The sequence below is a fragment of the Quercus lobata genome, chromosome 12 (assembly GCF_001633185.2).
Source record: "Quercus lobata isolate SW786 chromosome 12, ValleyOak3.0 Primary Assembly, whole genome shotgun sequence".
In the NCBI taxonomy this organism is placed as follows: domain Eukaryota; kingdom Viridiplantae; phylum Streptophyta; class Magnoliopsida; order Fagales; family Fagaceae; genus Quercus; species Quercus lobata.
This window is the reverse complement of record NC_044915.1, coordinates 3,241,364-3,249,236: the sequence shown is the minus strand read 5'-3', so window position 1 is coordinate 3,249,236 and position 7,873 is coordinate 3,241,364. Positions and strand designations below refer to the sequence as shown.

The 7,873-nt window shown below is 34.6% G+C and overlaps 1 long non-coding RNA gene across 1 annotated transcript; it reads left to right on the top strand.

The window, feature by feature from the left end:
• The first annotated feature begins 384 nt into the window (after positions 1-384).
• On the top strand, positions 385-2,387 carry LOC115972066. Its single transcript, XR_004087400.1, has 3 exons — positions 385-536; positions 945-1,017; positions 2,235-2,387. It is a non-coding gene; the product is annotated as an uncharacterized LOC115972066 (long non-coding RNA).
• The last annotated feature ends 5,486 nt before the right edge of the window (positions 2,388-7,873 follow it).

The window sequence follows — 7,873 nt, the reverse complement described above, 5'->3', positions numbered from 1 at the left end:
TGCGCCATGGATTGAGAAAGGGGCACCACCACAAGTTCTGTCATCACCGTAAGCCTCCATCCACCACAAATTAAGGGTTTTTGGTTTTTATTTGGAGAATCAATAGGAAAAGAAAATCCAAAATCACAAACCAATTTTGCCTCTTCAGAAATTGCAACTGTCAAATTCTCCCATTCGATTAGACACACACTGATAAACCCTTTCCTCCATCAAATTCCTTACGCATATTTATTCCTTATTAATTGTTGCTGCTCTCTATCAATTGGTAAGCCCTATATCTTCTCTAAATTTCATTGACTTCTTATGCATTTCATGCATCAAAGTAAGGTATTTCCATGCTCATGCATAATGATTATTTTAGCATTAGTCGAAACTTGGGATTTTCATATGAATGTTTGGATTGTGAAAGGAAGTTAGTCCTACCCATTGCATTCGGGTGTAAAAATTTGACAGAATCAAAATATGCTGTTGTTCTTGACAGTAGCAGGTTTAATTATGCACTTGAAGTGTTCGATAAAATGCCTAGAAGATGCAAGGTTGGTTTTTATTGGGATGCTTTGGTCTCAAATTAAGGTCTCTACTTTTTTGTTTTGAGAATTTTTCCAGAGTGAAATTTTGAGTAGAAACGAACAAATAAATGGCAAATAGTTTGTTAAAAAAAAGTGTTACTGCATATTAAGGGATTATTTACTTAATATGGTTGTGTGATTATTTACTTAATGATAGTTTGTTTCGTGTGTGTCTATCTTTCATCTTTCTCTTCTGTCAGTTTAAAAAACCTTCTTACCCTTTTATTTTTTGTTGAAATTCAGATTTGCTGAGTTTTTCCTGTCAAGTACTAATAATTCATAAATATGCCAAATTTTTGAGGGCCTCATTTACATTGTTGCTTCTCAGTAATTTTGTATTTTCAATGACTTTTTTTCCCTCACGTGCTAATGTAGATCTATCATCTCTGCTCTGGCTTATAAGACAGTTGGTAGGTATTCAAGAAGAGCTACTTGATTAAATATAAAGGTCAGGCCAGCCTAATTTTCCTTTGTTGCTTTTATTTAAATTTGTATCTCTTTATCATTTGTTAATGTTTGATTAAAAAAAACTTTAAACAAAAACAGTTTAAAAAAAGATGGGTTTTAGTATTTTTCTTTGAATTCTTTGGTCTCAAAATATCATCATTACTTTTTCTTTTTCTTTTTTAATAGCACTGGGAGTATCGCCCTATTGAAAATAGATGTGTTTAGGAAAGGCCTAGGAGAAGATAGAACTATGAGAAATTTAGAAAATACAGCTACTGATTGGATAATCAAGTTTCAAGAAAGAATAATATCATCAAAAAAATTGTGTAAAGAATAATATCATCAAAATTTTTTTGTGTAAAGTGTGTGCTCAATACTTGATATATTCTTTTTGTTAACATTTAGAGTTATGTTTGGGTGTGCTTTTGTTTTAAATGCTTAGCAGAGATTGATGGGGTAGATGACAATGGTAAGGCCAACATTAGATTTTTTTTTTTGTATCGTTTTAACTTTTATTCAGTTTTAAAATCAATTTGACTTCTAAAGTAAATTTGTAAAGTCAATTCAACATTAGATATTTGGCTTTTAGTTTGAGTATTATTGGTTTCTAAAGTCAATTTGTATTTTAAGAGTGTGATATGCTCCCAAGAATTTGTAAATTTGATTGTGTATGTTTGTCAATATAATTCATAGTCGATAAAACACGTCCTACCCACTCTATCTTTTCTCTAATTTAGATTTCCCTCTCTACACTGCTAAAACAATTCTTATGGTCCCTAAAAATCAAACTTTTGGGTATTGGGTTTGGGTTGTGAGTTTTGTATCGTAGTAGTTTTTATAGGTTGGTTGAATTGTGGGTTACTTTGCAAAGCCAGCCATTTCAAAGTGAACAATTTGCAATCTTAATGGCTATTTTGGCATTCTACAGAACAGGGGGTGTAGAAATAGGTATGTAACATTTAGTTTCCTTTATCTAATTCTTTATTGTCAGTTCACCAAAAACGTAAATATACTTTCAAACCATTAATATTGAAACATCTCTTGCTTTTATTTTGTTGCTTTGTTGAGAAACTTTAATAGGCAGAACAGTCATAATTATACTTCAAGTTGAACATTTATATGTCTACAAATCACATTTACAAATACACAAAGAGAGCAGTGTGTGTGGCTGTGTGCAACTGAACTATCTATCTTAATTGATTCTCTTACTCCCTGCAGAAATATCTTCTAAGAGTGGGCCACAACTTTACTTGCAATGTTAAGGCTGATTAGTGTCTGAGTGTCTTAGCTATGTCCGAGTCGATTGAGATGGCTCTATTAGAATCATACACTAGCATAAGTGGTTTACTAGATCTGTTTTTGTTGTTTGATTTAGTTTCTCAGAATACTAAAAACTTTTGGGAGTATTTGGATTCAATTAATTTTGTGTTTAATTTTGGTTTAGTTTTAGCGTATTTACAAAATTCCTAGAACGGTAGAGAGAGAGTTGGTTTGGAACAAGAGGAAGAATAATCATTAGACTGTTAAGTTAATGCGCCATGGATTGAGAAAGGGGCACCACCACAAGTTCTGTCATCACCGTAAGCCTCCATCCACTATCAGACTACCGGAATCGCTTCCTGTAAAGTTTTGCTTTAAACTAAAAAATTAAGGGTTTTTGGTTTTTATTTGGAGAATCAATTGGGGGTTAATTAATAATTTTGGCTTATTTGTTTTTGTTAAATTTTACTATTCAGTGTAGCTCAATGATTACATTGTGTTGGTTTTGAAGGATTTGAATTTCTATTTGTGATGATTATGTAATCATTAATTTCAGTTCTTATTTCACATCCTCACCACTATTTTTTGTTATTTGAATTTGAATAAAAATCCGGACATTTATTCTCTTTCTTTCAATGTTTTGACATGATAGTTGCTCAATAATGATTGATTTCTAAACCTTTTTTTTTTTCAATGTTTGTAGCTTTTGCTGTTTTGGGCTGCTTTGAATAAGTATATGATAGTTTTCTTATAAGATTTTTTGTGTTGGCCTGTAATAATTTTAACTAAGGGATATTTGCCTCTATATATATATATATATATATATACACATAATATTTAACAATGCTTTTACTTAGTTTTTTTTAGAATAGCATTTTGTTACTTCCTATTGGCTTTTCTTTTTTATATGGTTGTTAGAGCCATTTCTTGAGTTCTTCTTTTATCTCAATCGAAAAATATATGAGTTCTAATTTTCTCCTTTTTTATTATTATTATTATTATTTTTTTCCATTTAAGAGATTTTCGTTAGGATTCCACTTTTCTTTTCTGATTGTCTTTATGTTTTGTAAAAGGAATGATTTAAGATATGAATGTTTGAGGAGTAAATTTATTTTGTAATTTTTAGTAAGTAAAATGTTTTGTTTTTAATGTCAATTACTGAGTTTTTAATGTAAATTTTATTGTTACTTCCTTATTGATATGATTTTAATTTACTAGAATACTTATTAAGACTTTGTTTCTTTTAATTTTTTTACTGTTCAGGCTATTAGACTCGGTTTATTGGGAGGCTTTTTTAAATGTTGTTGTTAGCTTTATTTATTTTGTTTACTTATTTATTTTTATTGTGTGTATCTTACTGTTTTGGATTGAGTGCTTATAGATGCTTTAGTTTTATTTATTTATCTTATGAATAGAAGATTACATAATAGTGAGTGAAAAGTTTCAGGGATTCCATTTATATAAAATAGAAGAGGAAGGAATATTTGATTAAATAAAGGGTTTGTAATATATTTCATTTATATAAACCTGCCATGTTTTCTGAAATTTAAATAATTATAATTAATTTTGTTGCAGCTCATTTCTGACTTTTAAAAAATATGGAAAATGCAAAGCAAGCTCGATTAAAAAGACAGATGCTAATGATTGAGAGGCGATCCGGCAGAAAATGGCATGAAAGGAAAAATAGTTTACAAAATAAATTTACCCAGGCGAGGAAATCCAGGAAAATGGTCATTGCTGAAAAGAGGGAAAAAAACAAGAAGGATAGAACAACATTAACTCATGACTGCTCTACGTTGCATTCACCTGGTACAAATATGGATTTTTATGCATCAAGAGGTTCGTTTCTCTTTTTGCCACATTCTATTTATAAATTCTTTAAACATTGCTTCATAAAAATTAGAAAATAATACTTTGAATTCACATTTGATTATTAGATATTGATGTTGACATGGATCATTCCTATGAAGAAACTAGAATGAACATAAGTACAGATGATACTTTGGTAGAAGATGGATTCAATAATTGTGATATACCTCAAGAAATCCAAGAATCAGAAAATGAGAGTGATTGTGAAGAATTTCCAAGTAAATGACTTAACTTAAATTTACAAGCAAAAAAAATATTGATATTCATTTTTGTTTACATTATTATTGTTGTTCTTATATTTTAAAATTCATATAGGAAAATTTACTGAACCTTGGAATTTTGGCTCGCCTTCTTATGTATGCGTGCATTGTGGATCAATTTTATGGTATGAAGAGAGAACAGTCAAATCTAAGAGGCCTAGGGACGCCACTGACCGTGCGTCAATGCCACGTCGGGCCGCGTCCTGCCATGTGTTTTTTTTTTCCCTGACTTGCGCCGACGCGGCTCAGACTTGGGCTGAATCGGATTGTATCGGCTGAATATCGGTGTGTTTCGGCCAGAAAAAGGAAATCAGCTGGGAAGAAAAAAAAAAAAAAAAAAAAACTTAAAACCGAAAATACCGGTGGATTTGATACGCCCCTGTCGTCGTCTTCACCGGCTTAACCCCTTTCTTCTTTTTCTTTTTCTTTTTCTTTTTTGCTTCATCGTCTTCTTCTTCCTTTTTTTTCGCAGCGTAGCCGTTCTGTTCTGTTGCTGATTCAGGCCGAAATTCAAAGACTTCTCCGGGCCGTATCGGTCTGTAACTCACTGTTCTTCTTCTTCTTCTTTGCTTCTTCGTCTTCTTCTTCACCGGCCTTAACCCCTTTCTTCTTCTTCCTCTTCTTTGAGTTCTGTTTAGTTTCTTTTTTTCTTTTCTTTTTTGAAGAGTTCTTTTTCTTTTGATAATGATAAGAACAACTTTAAAAGCTTAAAAGCTTTATTTTGTTCTTTGTGGCTCTCACGCCTCTCTGACCAAACACGTGAGAGTCACATCTACTCCTTTTTCTTTTCTTTTTTTCTTTTTTAATAGGAAGCTACACCTATTTTAATGTAATAATATATTTGCTATTGCAATAAAAAATTTATTAGTAATAGGCTATTATTTCATGAATTTTAATACAATAGATATTAAAGAATTGAAAAAAATAATTTGGGTTCAAATTATTGCAACGGTATATTTATTGTAATATTTAATTTTTTTTTTTACAATAGATTGTAAAATAATTGGAATTAGATCATTGTAATAATATATTCATTGCAACTTCATGTTTGTCATTGTAATAAATTGTAAAATAATTGATATTTTAGTTATTGCAATGTTAAATTTGTTACAATAAACCATCTCTTTGAAATTTCTATTATAATATATCGCAAAATATATAATTGGTATCAAGTTATTACAATGGTTTCTTCAATTTAAGTTATTATTGAGGTCTAAAAAGGATCATGGTGAAGGAAGCCCAAAAGAATGAGTCAAGCCCAAAAGGAAAAATCAAGCTAAGCCCAAAACTCTCAGATACAGGAGACCCATGAGGGAATAAAAGAAAGGCCCAGAGGATCCTGAAGCCTAGACAAAGAAGCATCCAAAAAAAAAAAGAGAGACGACAAGGGATAAGAAGCAAGGATCCTCAGGAACCATCAAGAGGCGCGAATCCCTTCAGGCACAAAGACAAAGGAAGACTAGGACAGCTCGAAAGAAAAAAGACAGAGGAAGAAAACAAGACACAAAAGCAAAAAGAACGCGAACCCAGCGACCTCTCATGGCACAGACAGAAAAAAGCCTCGGGGAACCAGAACAGGGAAGCACAAAAAAAAGAACGATAACAAGCGGCTTTCAAGTTGGCAGAACAGGATTCCGCCCAAATGGGAAAGAAAAGGGAAAAGTGGAAAAACTCCAAAAACGGGGATGCCGGGAAGGGCATACCTCAGCACATCCCAAAGAAGATGGCCAACCAGGAACTTTCAAAAGAATCAGAGTTGAAAGAAGGAAAGAATGAGAAAAAACGGAAATGAGACTTACCGAGATGATGGGAACAGGACGTGCTCTGTTTGCAAAAAGGTAAAATAGGGGAACCAACGGTTCCCCGGGAAGACCAAAAAATCCATTATAAAAGGAAGGGATGGGTTGTGAAGAAAAGCAGCGAAAAAAAGAGAGAAATACAAGAAAGAAGAAATTTTCTAGAAAAACTATCAGAAAAATCTGTGGTGATGAGAAAATATTAAGGGAAAAACAAAACATTGCTTCCCGGTATCCTGTAAAAGCCACTATTGCGCATACTCGGATTCAACGAGAATCAAACTTTGCAAGTTTTGAAGGCTGAAATAGCCATTCAAGACTGTAATTTTTGAGCTTGATTGAATCTTGTATCACGTCTTAGTGAGCTTTCTGTAATCAAACAGACAATGTATTAATGAAACATGCTTCATATTTCCCAGGATCCCCTCAGCATTAATTTTTTTATCGCTTTGCTAATCCTGTTTCTTTCCTTCTGAATTTACCTTGTTAATTTTTGGCACTCTTCGATATCCTTGCTTGTCATTTTTTATTTTGTCAGGAGTATCCTCTGTATACCACTTGATTCTTAAACAGCTCGTTAGCTGCGGTGAGTCAAGGCCCGGTTCTCCAACCTTTTTTATTTAGGCCCGGGATCCTTGGGCCTGAGTGTCACAAAAAAGTGCACTCTCACATTTTGGCGACTCCACTGGGGACTGGGCAAAGAAGAAGGAAGAAGCAATCCCTTCACAGAGTATGCCTCCAAGACAGAGAAACAGCAAAGGAACTAATGTGCTACCTACGGCCTCTGAGCCCGTAGGAGAAAACGAGGTAGCTTCCAAGCAAGGAGGCGGGATACCCCTGGTAGAACAGGAGGTTGTGTCAGAACAAAGACATGCAAGGCAGGAACCAGACCTCATGGCCAGGATGACAGCAATGTTGAAGGATCTGGAGCAAGAAGTTCGCCTTCTCAAAGAGGGCAAGACACAGGAAATCAGAGACAATGTTCCCCCTACTGGCCACCAAGATGGGATGCAGCCAGAAGGAGGGTCAGCAGTGGGAGGAAGAGCCAACCCTCAGTACTTAACACTGGCAGATGTCAATGCCCTCCTGGAGCAAGAAAGGGAAAAACTCTCAGGGATCCCCAAGCAATTCTCTCGGGATCCCCCGTTCCGTCCAGAACTTCTTGGCAAACCATACCCTAAGGGGTACGAACCCCCAAAGTTCCATCCTTTCGATGGAAGAAATGGAAGTGTCGTGGAACATGTGAGTAGGTTTGTCCACATTATGGGCCCCTATGCAGGAGACAGAGAATTATGTCTAAGGGAGTTTGCCAAGTCCTTAGTGGATAGGGCATACACTTGGTACACCACGCTGAGACCCGGGTCCATCAAAACCTGGGATGAGATGATGGAAAAATTCTGCGCCAAATATTACCCTGGTGAAGACAGGATCACTTTCCAGAATTTGCAAATGGTGAGGCAGAGACCTGGAGAGGATCCCGTCCAATTCATTAAAAGATTTGAAGATGTGTCCCTAGACTGCTATGGGAACCATGAAGAAAAGGAGCTCGTGGAAACCTGTGTGGCCAACATGCTTTTTGATTACAGGCTCAACCTTGAAAATCTATGTATCACGCAATTTGTTGACCTGCTACAGAGAACCAGAAGGACGGCGCAAACCATGAGGACAAAAA